General features: G+C 37.1%; 1 long non-coding RNA gene across 1 annotated transcript; it reads left to right on the top strand.

Moving 5' to 3' along the window:
- The first annotated feature begins 629 nt into the window (after positions 1–629).
- LOC111928927 (uncharacterized) lies at positions 630–11,846 on the top strand. Its single transcript, XR_015287216.1, has 4 exons — positions 630–809; positions 2,167–2,344; positions 2,636–2,717; positions 10,123–11,846. It is a non-coding gene; the product is annotated as an uncharacterized LOC111928927 (long non-coding RNA).
- Positions 11,847–12,764: the final 918 nt, after the last annotated feature.

A 12,764-nucleotide genomic window follows, 5' to 3' on the forward strand; every position in this document is an offset into this window, starting at 1 on the left:
TGTATTATATGTCTTTGGCATGAACTGCTTCTTGATTTCTCTTAAATAAAACCAGGTGTCCTAGAGTACAACTTCTGTTGTCACATAATTTTTTCATTATGGAAAAAAGCAAGTTAGTCCTGAACAGGAAACAGTACAGAAATTTGAAAGGAAATATGTAGTTCTTATGCTGAAACATTGTGTTTTCAAAGCCATATTGCAGGTGTAAAAAGCAGGTGAGTAAGTATTCTGGTATCTTTTAAGTGGTGGGGAGGCTGAGTTGTAAAAAGATTTAAGTGAAGGGCTTACGGCTATTCAGGGAATTATTAACAAAACCAGGATTATCTTTCTAAATGCTCTGGCTTTTCCACCTTGTTCACACTACTCATGAACAGAATCAGATTAGGTTAAGAGATTAATTAACATAATTTTAAGCCTTCTGTTATTTTCTTCTATGCAGTGTAAAGTCAAAATCACTCAGTAATGATCTACTGAATCATATTGAATCTAATTGCAGTTCAGCTATCCTTAGCAATTTGTATATTATCTTGTCATCTATATATATGTCCTGGGGTGATTTTATGATACTGGTATCTCCAAACGCCTGGTTTATGTTATATATTAAGTTCTGCACCTTTAAGACTGGATTTGAGAGCTAGGGAAGTTGAAACTGCTGGAGGCTGATGGGAGTTTTCTCCTGGCCAGTAACTAACCATTTCTGAGAACTGACAGTGGTTTTGATCATTGAAAAGTGAGATCAGCCTGTGAACACTGCCTGAAGATGTAGCCCGGGAATTTCTTCCTCTCTTTGGTTTCTGGCTTCTGAAGAGGTAATGGGGCGCCAGCTCAGCCTCTTCCTCACTCCCGCCCCCCCCGCCAAGTCTGGACAAGGCTGTGGAGTGTGTGTATGGGGGCGGGGGGGGGAAGCGGGCCCAGGCTGGGCCAGGCCGGACCCTGGCTCAGCTGCAGTTTCTGCCACTGCTGAGTTTCACCAGAGACTGCTGAGTAAGGGGAGAGAAAGCCATTGACCTGCAGAGTGCTGAGACAGTGGCCACACTCTGCCAGAGTAGCCATGGAAAACCTTCCATCGCAGACAGCTCCAGCCGCTGCTCCAGCAGAGATCACAAGACCATCCACAAGGCCTGGGCAAGATTTTAACCCTTTCACTACCCAGATGAGACTTGCAGATTAATCCTTTTGCCAGAGAGAGGGGAAGAGAGTGCGAGTGATCAACAAAGAGACACCATAAACTATCAAAGACACTGAAGAAAGGAATTAATCTTCAGAGGGGGAAGAGAAATAAGGAGATGCTTTAATAAGCTGAAATATTTTTCTGTTAAAGCTATGGAGATGGACAGTAGTATTCTGAAAAAACTTCTTTAATTCATGACAGAGTATTTTGGGGGAAATAGAATATTTCAAAGTGTAGATTTAAGCAAATGATGAAGTAGTTGTGATCCTATGAGATGCTGGAACAGAAAAAGAGAAGCAATAGTTGAAGATTTGTGGCCTTTAAGAGGCAAAGAGAAAACTTTTGTTTCCAGAGAGGCTCACAAAAGCAGATGAAGAGAACTTTTGCCTTTGAATAACTCCTCCTTAAAAATGACACCCTATCTTGATTCATTGACCCATAATACACCTCAAAGTGATGTGAAATGGGAAGAGACAACTGATGGCAAAATTTCTGGTCAGCTAGCATCAGAGAAATAGAAAGCCATGAAGAAAATGGTTTTCTTGTGAAAAAACTCCGTAGATTAGCAGAAGACTTATTTTCCTCTACAAAGACTGATGAAAAGACTATAGCAAAATTGAGACTGTTTTAACCACCAAATTTTTTGTCTCTATGTTGTCATGTGAACAAGGGAAAGATTGGATAGTGGGGAAAAAAAAGGGGTTTTGGGGGTTTTATTCTGGTTTCTTATTCTTATAGTTTTTGTTAATAAACTTTCTTTGTTCCTTTTAAGTTTTAAGCCTGTTTTGCTCTTCTAATCCATATCTCACAGCAAGAAATAAGTAAGTTTTCTAGTAATTTTTTTAGTTAATACTTTAAAACCATGAGAGTATCTCATGTGGATCAGCATAGAATTTGTTTAGCAGGAGTCAAAATAAGGGTTTTGTTTTTCTGAGGATATAGTGGTTTTACTTGACTGTTAAGGATTTCACTGTGATAATTGTTATATTTTACAGGAACTTTCTAAACTGCTCATGGCTGTTGAAGTTTGAAAGCTGTATCTGCTCTTTTCCTGGAAAAGAAAAATTAATCATCTTAGTAATATTTAACTATTTGGAGGAGATTCAAGATGTCTTTTGGATATTAATTTTGTCCAAAGCCACAAGACATAAATTTATGCCTACATTGACACAGGTAGGTGTATACGTTAGTATACATATGTATAGTTACATACGGGTCTTTATGCTGCCTGTATATTTCTGTAATATTTGGGATATTCCCGAGTCCTCTTTTCCAGCCTCTAGCACCAGGAGAGATGTGGATGCTCAAAGATAATATTCTCTTCAGTGTAAACTGTCAGATCCTTTAGGGAATTCTCCTACCTATCAGTGTCTGTTAATGTAAATACTAATCTTGGGGTACAGAACTGTTAAGGGACACATGTTGTGAAATGAAGTTAATTCAGGTGTGAACATTTTATTTCAGGTGCTTCTTGGAGTTGGATTTGTTCTTGGCTAGACTGAGTTCACCCCAATCCAAATTTGGGTTCTCCTGCCAGATCAAACAGGTAGGTAGCTTTCTTTCTGTAATGTTTGTCCCAATCCTTCCATTTTGCTGCTGAGAGTGGATTCACTGTGCAAGAGTCTGCCTGTATTTTAGTGTGGAGAATTCTTAAAGGATGAAACATACTGGTTATTGGAACAGCAGGTGAGTGGAGCATGCAGGGCAGGGATTAGAGAGGTTTTGAGTCCATCTTGTACCTCAAAAGGCACTACAGGCTTCTTTTCATGTAATGTGCAGCACCACTGTGTTAGTTTTGACACAACTCTTCATACAGTCAGTCATGTGCTGACTATGCTTTGAGAACAGATGTGCCACAGCCTTTTGTTTTCAAAGCTACATGATCCACTCAGTTTGTCTGGAACTAGCAGTGATCTGCCAGGAACCAGCATTAGGCTTGATCCTTAGTTAATATATGAAGTGCTGTTCCGAAACAGATGGAAGAAACGATACGCTATTGGCATTTGAAGGTGCTAGAAATATAGAAAGTATTGTAAATAACAGACACATCTGAGAAGTAGCTGTGAGACACCTTTGTTAAATATCTGCTTCTTTTTAAAGCTCCATCTGAATTTTAAGTGCCACAAAGTAGAATAACTATGGCTTTCATATTTTTGTCCCACAAAGTAATAATTTGTTATCTTGAAAAGTATAAAAAAATTTAAAAATAAGATGTTTTCACTTTCTGTGTTACTGGGAAAATAACAGCCACTTAAAAGTGAGCTGATCCCCTATCTACCTTCCTTTTTTTGCCATGAGATCACATTTTTGTGATACAAAAGAAATTCTACAATATATTAGAAGTTCTGATACTAGTCATGAATTCTTGAAAGCTCGTCTGTAAGATCAAGTTATCAACTGTTGACAAGCATGGTAAGACAAGCAAAAGCTATGCCCCATTATTAAGAAAGGTAACGAAAACTGGTGATGAAATACAATTATTTCTGCTCAGGAAAATCCTTGTTGAAAAATGTTATTTGTAGGAAGCTGTGTGGTGTGAATACACTTCCTTTACTTTCAAATGGAGCATCAGGAGTCTGAACAAATGTGATGGGGTTGGGAAGAAAAAATAGTATATAGTTCATATGTCATTGTCATATACACTTAAAAATCAGAAGACTGAAAAGCTCTTTGCGCTACACTTGTCCCTTTGCATGTCTTCTCACAGAAATAGTACTGCCTCATCAGTGCCTATGACATGCCAGCCAGTTTCAAGACTCTCTTTTTTCTTGTCCTTTGCCTTTCAGGTCACAAATTAAAATCTTGCAAAAGTCTTTAATATCTCTCTTCCTACTCAACTAATTAATTATTATATCCATAAAATTCTCTTAAAAAAAAATTAAGGTCACAAAGTCAAGCATTCAAATTATAAAACATTAAAATTAAAATTCCCCGTGCAGCCTTCGTTTAGTTTGCTTGCACATATGCATTACAATGGTCTTTAATTACATCACACAGAATGGTACTTCCTTAATCAGAATTATTCAGTATTTCATTCTCTTGTCCTTGTTCAGTGTGTGTTCATGTCTTGTTGGCTTCAAACTATTCAGACAGCACTCTTTAGGCAGAAATTATTGATTTTTTTGGTGCTATTTTCTAAATGGAACTCATTAATATAATGTCAGACTTGACTTTATATTCTCAAAATTTTCATAAGATTAAGAGATTTTATTGTCTTCATTTTACAGATGGATAATGGCCATGCAGAGAAATTAAGCCTAAGTATATACAATAGATTTGGGTGACCGGTTTGGGGTGTCTGTAACCTCTTATTCTTCAGTGTGCTTTGCACAGTGTAATTCAGAGCAAATTCAGGATATGGACTCTGCTGAATTCTCTATTTTTTCTAAGTAGATATGAATCTGACTTTCAATCTGTAGTGGAAAAACCTCCAAAACAAATATTGAAAACTACCCTTTAAAAAGTTATTACAAATTTTGTAATAAAACTTTTTCTCAGAGTTGCCAAGAAAGGCATGGCTAACTTCTAATCCAGGCCTGCAGTACAGATAGAGCTGCCTCTTTTTTACTTCTGAAGCGCCTTCTTCCCTTTCCAGCATATTCAACAAAAAGTAAGTAGATGCCATAAAGATATATATGAATATGCAAAGTGGAATGAGATAGTAGGAGTAAGAGTGATCCTCTGAAGTGAAGAATGGAATATCAGTTGACAGCAGCAAGTAGTTTAATAACGGGCAATGAGATTAAATTTTAGTTGGGTGTGGGATATGGGGGTTATATTTTTTAAAGTTGTTAAGTCTTATGTTCACCCTGGAGCCCTGTGGGGAAGGCAGCTGCAGGCTGGAATGTTGGTTGGGGAGTGAAAGGCAGTTATTGAGAGAAACATGTGGACAGCACATGAGTGGGAAGCTGACTGGGTGATGAGACACATGCACAGCAGCACTGCAGCTGAGTAGGCAATGGGTGCCCTTCATCTTTTAAGTTTTGGTTATGTCCAGTGGAAACTAAAAGTATTAAAGGGGAGTGTTTTCTACAATAAAGGAATTTCCTTTGCGTGCACAAAGAGGATCCGTGTGTTTTTGCTCCACCATTGTTACAGTTGGGGACATTATCCCAGTTTTTCTGTCACTTTAGAATTAATTTTCTGCAGTTTTTTGAGTAACCTTATATGTACGATTGGGAAAGAAAACTTACTTATATTTATGTGTATTGGCTATATTAATATCAAGTAACTATGTTGTCTAGGTTTGGAAGACAGGTGTCTTCTAGGAAAGTCAGGGGCCCCCCTTGGAGTAAAAAACGTAAAGCCCCCCTCCCTCTGAATTATTATAATTTTGAAACCAAGGAGCTCTCAGGCAGAGATCTGGGGATAGGAATAACAGTTCTTTACTAGTATGAATAACGAGGCACACAAACAATAATAACTGCAGCACCAACAACAAAACAGAACCAGGGACCTAGTGACAACCCCATGATGAGGAGGAGGAGGAGGAGGAGGACAAGGAGGAGGATGTCAGGAAAAGTAATCCACAAACACCAGAGGTTTATGTCCAAAAAGGAGACAGAGGAGTCCTTTTACTGTATTCAAATAAAGGGAGAGGCCATGGGACATTTCCCTGGGGTCTCTCAAATTTTTGGTAGATGCAGCCTCCTTTTTATCCTAATTTTCCAGCCGCATATCCCTCTCTCTTTCCCCATTGGCTGAGGTACCTTACTTGAGAGGTTCAGACTTCCTGGAGTGCCTAATACTTAAGATTCCCCTCTAATGTATAACCCTCCCTCTTCATTTTGATGAAATTGAATGAAATTCTTATGGAATTTATGGTGTTTCCTCATGGTCTCTTTCATCTTTCAATATCCAGTTCCATTTATCAGCAAACCTACAGTTTGTTTGTAAAGACAAATATATTCTTTCCATTCATCAATCAGTGGAATCCTTCCCATTGTTTCTTTTATCTCTCAGTGCTGGTTTTATTTACCAGCAGACCCACAGCTTATTTGTAAAGACAAAACCATCATTCCTCTCAATGAGGAGGACGAGGAGGATGAGGAGGATGACAAAGAGGAGAACAAGAAAAAGAACCCCGAGTAAAACCAGCTCTGAGTGTGTGCTGAAAGTGAAGAAGTGAGACTCTCAGCAGATGCCCCCACCCTCCCTTTTATCTGCACCCAATAAGTACCAGCAGTCAGGTTTCCCCACAACTAATGGGGAAAATTCTATAGGTGAGAAGGAACACTTACGCCTAACAGGTGTAATATATGCATTTCGGACATACATTCAAACAAAGAACATAAAAGTATTCCCTCCTATCTCACAACCATCTCATCAACACTACTGGAGTCTTTAAATCCCTAAACCAAGCATCAGATGTTTGAACTATCAAGGCAGATGTCGAGCTGGCAGCTTACATCCTCTAAGTGTATCAATACTTGGGCAGTCATAAACTATAGATTGTGGATGAATTCATATATCTTCCCTGGTGATGGAGGACATTGGAGTAACAGGTTTCACTTGGGAGTCTGGAGGGATTCTCACTGTAATTAGAAGGTTACAGCTTATTTCATACTGACTTCATCACTTCCCCTGCTTCTTAGTCTCAATGTCAACTTTCTTCCCCTATAGCCTACTTCAATTCTCACTCATCAGTTCCCTGTTCCTTTCCTTTCTCTTTCATAGGATTTCTTCACATATATTTCTCTCTGTGTCCCTTTCCAGGATCAAATTTTTGATTCTTTACAGCTGAATGAATGATTCTGTACAGTGAATTTGATTCTTTACAGTGAATGACATTTTCCATTGTCATGTTTGGACACCAGTGGACAGTGTCAGTACAAGTGCATGACAGATCTTTAATTCCTTTGCTATGTGCGATACGTGGAAATGTTTATTTTAGTAAGATTATTTTATTGAGTATCTTGTCAAATGGCATAATAAGGAAAAACAGTTAAGCCATAGACAAAGTGACACAAACTGGATGGACTTACATAGTGACAAAATCAAGAAAGAAGCCTTGTCAGTCACACTAATAGATGGGCTATCAGGAAACTGCATGCAGGGTATTGCAGCCAACAAGGATGGAAACCTGAGGGTTCAAAACAGGGAGGAGAGCAGCTCAGCAGAACTAGGCAAACTTATGAGGTAAAAGGCAAGGCAAGGGAATGGGGAGAAACAAAGGAGAAAAGTGGGATGAGAGGGCTTTTCCCATATGAATAGGGCCAGTCACTGTTCTTATGGACTAAGCCCCATGCCTGATCACCACTGATCAGGCTGTCCCATCTATCATTAATCCTTTCCTAATGAGGTCTCTGCATTGTCTCACTGCCTATCCCATGTGTGAGCATTGCAAGAACTGTGTCCCATCCGCCGGAGGGGAGTGGCTCTGAGGGGATCTGAACTGGTGGATCCATGGTCAGCTTTGATAGGGGTTGAACATGCAAGTGGGAAATCAGTGGCAGCCATGTGCCACAGCCTGGGTCTGCCCTGCACTGTGCTCCAGAGGCTGGGCAAAGGAAGAAGTCCAGGGCCAGGGCTGCTCTAACATCCCTTAATAACAGGTTTTCATGTGACAGAGGTAATTCCAAAGATTAAATTGTGCATCATATAATTTTCAAACATTATTATCATAATCCAGCCAGATGCTTGGTGCAAATATAATGAAAAAGGGTCTTTTTTTAAATGTGCAGGGCTAATAATCCCATTTTTTAATAGTGAAGCTTTTTGAAGTATTTATTTCTTAGGTTACAATATCTACACATGATAATCTTTTTTTGAAAAGTATGATCATGAATAAGATTACATGAAATTTTGAGACAAAATGAATATGTGGCATTCTTCATCTTATTTAAATAAGGCTATTTAACTCCTATTTAACGTCATAATATGGCAGAAAATTTCTGTTGCACTTATTCAGGCATGGATGAAATTAGAATTTATAAATACTGGTTGTTGCAAGGCTGTGCTGGACTATGAAAAATATGCTTTGGTGTATATCATTATAGCAGAAAAAGATAGCAGAATCATTTCCTTACAACTGTTGAAAACAATGGCTAAATTCTCTCCCTCCCACGTGTTTTCATACATAGAGTTTTCCTCATTGTAGCACTTGTTCAAAATATTATGGTTTCATATAAAATTGTTGTGTTGTTTTCTGTTTTTTTTTTTGTTTTTATTTTGTTTGTTTTGTTTGTTTGTTTTTTCCAATAAGCAGTGAAAATGATCTCTACAGCAACTAGTAGCTCAAGTACTAAGGTTGTTTGAGAAAATGGAATTGTGCTCAGAGGCAACTGTGCTTATGAAGTGTTTAGTGCATGTAAACAAACAGACAACTATGCATATTCCCTCAGCAAAAGCTACTTACAGAGAGCAGAGAATGTCAGTAAGTAGGTATATGAGGTGGCTGTAGCAAATAGTGCAGAGAGGAGGAAAGGCAAATGTTGTTATGCAATGACACTGCACCAAAAAGCAGTGTGTAACGTTAAAATAAGCAGTTTTCTTGTTACAGCTGGCCATGCACAGCACAGCGTACACTTGGAATATATAATGTCGTAGCATCTGCTTGCTTATAAGGCTTTCATTTTCTTCTTCAGACAGCTATAATCTCAAATCTTTTGTTAGATAACTCTGATGTGCTTGATAGGAGAAAAAAAAGGCTGCAGTGTTGTCACAATCTCTTAAGTCAATTCCTTTAGCAGTGAAAGAGACCCCAGAAATTTTGTACAATACACTGCAGTGAAAACACAAAAAGCAGTTGCTTTTCTGCCTGCTGCACTCCAGTAATTTTCTTTTTTTTTGATGCTAGATAGAGTGCAGGTGACAAGGACTAATCTAAAAGGCAAAAAGAAAGGTATTTCTTTTACTGTTGGATCAAGTTACAAAAGAATGGACATTTTCAGGACTGGACTTTATTGCTTTGTTCATATTTTTGCACTTTAAGGCATATAAATCTCTTCATGAGATGTGAACCATGTTTGGTTTGTACAGATTCTGTTTTATCACAGAAACCTTGTTTGTTTGTTTGTTTTTCAAAACTGCTTTCCTGGCCAATATTTTTAAAAGTTTTAAATAGTCTAGCATTTAAATATACTCATTTCTCATATATATATATTTATATTTGATTGTTGTTTCACAAAAAGATAGTATGACTTTAAATGCATTGAAAGATAGTAGAGAAATTAAATGCTAAAGATGCAATTTAATACAGTTTTCATGCCTGCAGGTTTGACCCCAGAGAAAAAACAGTGAAGCTTATTTAGTTTTCTGTGGTTTCAAACAGTCCTTCTAGGCTACGGCAGCTTAGTCTTTTTAATAATGTTACTTTGCCTTTGGATAAAAGCCTGCTGCATCCATTGATTCTACAAATGAATGTACAAATATTAAAAAGGAAAATGGATTTATACCTGCATATTGAATGGATCTAATTACACTTTAGAATAAAAAAAAACACTTCTCAGGAATGTAGAGTCCTAAATTCCATGCATAATTATATATCAATTTTGAAAAAATAAACCAATTAAGTCACTGGCATATTCACATAGAAAGTGATTGAGAGTCACAGCCTTTTGGTAAACATAAATGACCTATGGAAAGTGCAGACTTTTTACTTTCTTTTGCCAGGTTGTCTATACACACCAATGATCACTCCCTCTGGATTTCTCCCTCTTCAAATCCTTTGCATACAATCTTTCCATCACCACTTTTTTCAAGGAATCCTTGCAGCCTTCCACATCCATCTCCTTTGCTAAAATTTTCCTCAGTCCTTTCAGAGTACCAAGTATTTCTTCCCTGCTTTGTGTGTTGTTCTCCCATCTCCCACCCAAATGTCCAGTGTTTCTTTTTTTCTGCAACCTGTTAAAGAACACATCAATGTGCTAATTCCTGTAATGCTTCAAATTTACCTGTAATATTTTTTCATAATTACTTATTTACTCTTACTCCTTACTTATTCCACACAGTGCAGAAACAAGCCTAAAAAACACTGCAGTGTGATGCCTGAATGTGCATGACATGAGTTGCTATGCTGCAGGATACAGTGGTGAACTGCACTGTCAGAAGGTCAGTAAACCAAGTATAAGTAAAAGAAGACAGACATTCCTTCCCATGCAGGAAAGTCTGGGATTTCCTGTGAAGCAGTTAGAAAAAAGTGGGACACGATCTAAATAGAAGGTAGCCCGAATAATTTTATTTTTGTTACCTTGCTAGTCAGTGTTTTCAAATAGGGTAATACTTGCTGTCAACAAAACAACAGTTCTTTTGCCAGAACAGTACTTCATTATTTTTTTCCTATGTTGAACAATATGTTTACTTCTATCCTCCAGCTACCCTTTCTCATTTTGTCAGGTAAGATAGGAAAATAGAAACTTCCTTAAAAAAAAAAAAATCCAAAAAAGGCCCCCAAACCGAACAAAAAAACTTCAAACAAAAAATACAAAAAACCCAAACAAACCCAAAACTAAACCAAACCAAAAAAAGAAGTTATTAATTCAGGCTAAGATGGGTTATTTTCTCACATTTCCTGCAAGGACATTACAAACCAAAGATGAATAAATCCTGAGCTGCAAAAGTATTGTTCTACCTTCCACAGCTTCTGCAGATCTGTTTCTTATTCCCTTTCAGGAATACTTTGAGGTTTTTTGCTAAGCAATGCTGTAACAGCTGAAATTAAACTTGAAAAACATTAGAGTATAGGCCATGTGGAAGAAACCTGATTGTAATCAGCTCAGGGTGGAAGAGGCTTCAAGCTGATAGCCTGTGTTCATTCCAGTGTATCAATGTGGTTCAGCGACTGACTAGAGCTGTATTGAAGGTAAGAGTAGGTAGTCAGAAATATGAAGGAATCCAGAAGAAAAAAACCATCTGAAGCAAAACAGTGGAATGTAGAAGAGGGTGGAGATGTATAGGAGATAGAGGAAAAAGGGGTATTTCAGAGTCTGAATGATTAATAATAAGAATATTGTGATTCTAATGCTTTATTAAATTAAACAGATGAACATTAGGGAAAAGGCAAAGCCTTCAGGAATCAGGAGAAACTTGTGTAGCAGAGAATTTTACAACTTCTTTATCATAGACTGGATAAGAAGGATTATCTTTGCTACAATAAGTTTATTTTTAATTTCTGACTCCTAAACTTCTTATATGAAAATCAGAATAAAAGCAATTCTGGAAGAACTGTCACCATCCTGAAAAAGACTGTGTAAGCAAGGAGATGTTGTTTAGTCACTATTTAGTAAAAGAAACCTTTCTCCTATTATCTGTGAGGAAAATTTTCTCTGTGCCAGGTGAACTGGACTCATTTACAGGCAGAAAAATGTAATGCTTCTGAAAATACTTAATTGTAAATGCAATAGTAGACTTTAGTTTGCCTATTTTTCCAGAAAGCTTTATGTATGCATACTCCATGTTGAGAAGAACATGTAAGTAACACAAAAAAAATACACTAGAAAAGATACATTTGCATTTTAACTCACTAAAGGTACTAATTCAGACCACAGTAGGGTGGTTTTGTACCTGGTTTAGTTATAGAACAACTTTACTCTGCTATTGACCACATAATGCTTTAACTACTCTTCACCTCACTTCTTTTTGATCTATATGTGTGTTGTTTATGAACTATTTGAACTATTTAAACTATTTTTCTAACAGGTGTTAGATGTTCATATTTCTGTATTGAAGTCAGTGTATTTTTTATCATGAATAAAACTGAGAAATAAATTCATTAATGAAGCCTCTGAGAATATGCTAGAATTAGGGGACTTGTTTCATGAATAAATAATGAAGAATTATCTATCATCATCATCATTCCAAATTCAGTCATGGCCTACACCTGAAATATGGTATTAACATGACAATTAATGTAAGTACTCCATTTCATCACGTACTAGAAATTTCCTATAAACTTATTTCAAATTCTTAGATTATGAGTTTTTCTGCCTTAGTTGATGGATCTGGTCTGCTTAGATATTTCCTTACTAATTTTTCTTAGATGTTTTCCTATTAATTTTTAATTATTTTATTTATTAATATTGTTAAATTTTATTTGATTAATTATTTAATTATAATAATTTTAATAATTAACCACACTCCCTGAAGATGCTTTCCAGCTAAAGAATCACAACTGAAAGTCATCAGAGACTTGGGCCTGGCCTGCACCCAGCAAGGCATTGCTTTGTGGAAGCAGATAATCATCATCCCCTGCTACCATTTCTGAAGAAACTATGAAAGTCTATCAGGATCAGTCTCTTACTTGGTAATGCCAGACAAAGTGCTTTTCAGGTTTCAGTCTAATTAACCAGTCACTGACTTTCCAAGCACAGAAGGAATCTCCTGATGAACAGAAATTGTGAAGGACTGCAGCACTCGTTTACCACTGCCAGTCTAAATAAGGTAGTGACAAAACTGTAGATATCTGTACCTGTGCAAGGCCAGCTGTAGTGTTTTTATGTCATCCAATCCATCCACAAAAACTGGTACACTTCCACTTGATGAACTCCTTAATGGTCAAGATTACTTTTTCCGAGTTGATTTAACTCTTCTGCTGTTTGTCATTCAGCTACACTGTAAAATAATGAGACAATAATAGAGGTGAGCGATACAGAAA

Source organism: Cyanistes caeruleus, chromosome 5, assembly GCF_971803275.1.
Source record: "Cyanistes caeruleus chromosome 5, bCyaCae1.hap1.1, whole genome shotgun sequence".
NCBI lineage: Eukaryota > Metazoa > Chordata > Aves > Passeriformes > Paridae > Cyanistes > Cyanistes caeruleus.